This window comes from Panthera uncia, chromosome D1, assembly GCF_023721935.1.
Source record: "Panthera uncia isolate 11264 chromosome D1, Puncia_PCG_1.0, whole genome shotgun sequence".
Taxonomy (NCBI): domain Eukaryota; kingdom Metazoa; phylum Chordata; class Mammalia; order Carnivora; family Felidae; genus Panthera; species Panthera uncia.
The window spans coordinates 57,078-58,463 of NC_064808.1; the positions used below are offsets into that span (position 1 = coordinate 57,078).

The following is a 1,386-nucleotide window of genomic DNA, read 5'->3' on the forward strand; positions in this document are numbered from 1 at the left end:
ACCAGGCCAACCTCAGTGACAGAAACCAGCTCAACCTCAGTGACAGAGACCAGCCCAACCTCGGTGACAGGAACCAGGCCAACCTTGGTGACAGAAACCAGCTCAACTTTGGTGACAGAAACCAGCCCAACCTCGGTGACAGAAACCAGCTCAACCTCGGTGACAGAAACCAGCCCAACCTCGGTGACAGAAACCAGCTCAACCTCGGTGACAGAAACCAGGCCAACCTCGGTGACAGGAACCAGGCCAATCTCGGTGACAGGAACCAGCTCAACTTCGGTGACAGAAACCAGGCCAACCTCGGTGACAGAAACCAGCTCAACCTCAGTGACAGGAACAAGCTCAACCTCGGTGACAGAAACCAGGCCAACCTCGGTGACAGAAACCAGGTCAACCTCGGTGACAGAAACCAGGTCAACCTCGGTGACAGAAACCAGCCCAACCTCGGTGACAGAAACCAGGCCAACCTCGGTGACAGAAACCAGCCCAACCTCGGTGACAGAAACCAGGCCAACCTCGGTGACAGAAACCAGCTCAACCTCGGTGACAGAAACCAGGCCAACCTCGGTGACAGAAACCAGGTCAACCTCGGTGACAGAAACCAGGCCAACCTCGGTGACAGAAACCAGGTCAACCTCGGTGACAGAAACCAGCCCAACCTCGGTGACAGAAACCAGCCCAACCTCGGTGACAGGAACCAGGCCAACCTCGGTGACAGAAACCAGCCCAACCTCTGAGCCCAAACGCAGCACAACCTCTGGTCCTACAATCAGCACAAGCCCTTCTCTCAAAACTGAAACAACCCACTTCACACCCGTGACCATCCCCTGCCAGCCACAGTGCAGGTGGACCAAGTGGTTCGACGTGGACTTCCCGTCCCCAGGGCCCCACGGAGGAGACGTGGACACCCTCGGCAACATCGTCAGAAGGGGAGGGAAAATCTGTCGCCGGCCCGAGTACATCACGCGGCTGGAGTGCCGGGTCGAGAGCCACCCCGAGGTCAGCATCGAGACGCTGGGCCAGGTGGTAGAGTGCAACGTCAGCAAGGACCTGATGTGCCAGAACCGGGACCAGAGTGGCGACGTCGGGATGTGCAGCTACGAGGTCCGCGTGCTGTGCTGTGAGCCCCCGGAGCAATGCCCTCGTACTTCTGTGACGCCTTACGCGACTCCATCTACCAAGCCCTCGTCGCCTCCAGAACCGATCTCCATGGTGTCCGCCACGACATGTTACTGCAGCGTGTCTGACAAGTTCTACGCCGCAGGTGTGTGCTGCCCCGGCCACTGTGAGGGAGAGGGAGGGGTCCTTTGTCCCCGTGACTGAGCCACGTGTTGTCCCCGAGGCGGCAGTGAGCCGTCCTCTAGGATTCATCCCGTTCGTTTCTGG

The 1,386-nt window shown here is 58.9% G+C and overlaps 1 long non-coding RNA gene across 2 annotated transcripts; it reads right to left on the bottom strand.

Annotated features, from left to right (window-relative positions):
- Window positions 1–92: 92 nt before the first annotated feature.
- LOC125929842 (uncharacterized) lies at window positions 93–592 on the bottom strand. 2 transcript variants are annotated; one of them, XR_007459979.1, is made up of 3 exons: window positions 516–592; window positions 396–443; window positions 93–227 (listed from the first exon to the last, which is right to left on the bottom strand). It is a non-coding gene; the product is annotated as an uncharacterized LOC125929842 (long non-coding RNA). The 2 variants fall into 2 exon arrangements; XR_007459978.1 differs by lacking the exon at window positions 396–443 and adding an exon at window positions 300–323 and having other exon boundaries at window positions 93–251; window positions 516–581.
- Between the last annotated feature and the right edge of the window lie 794 nt (window positions 593–1,386).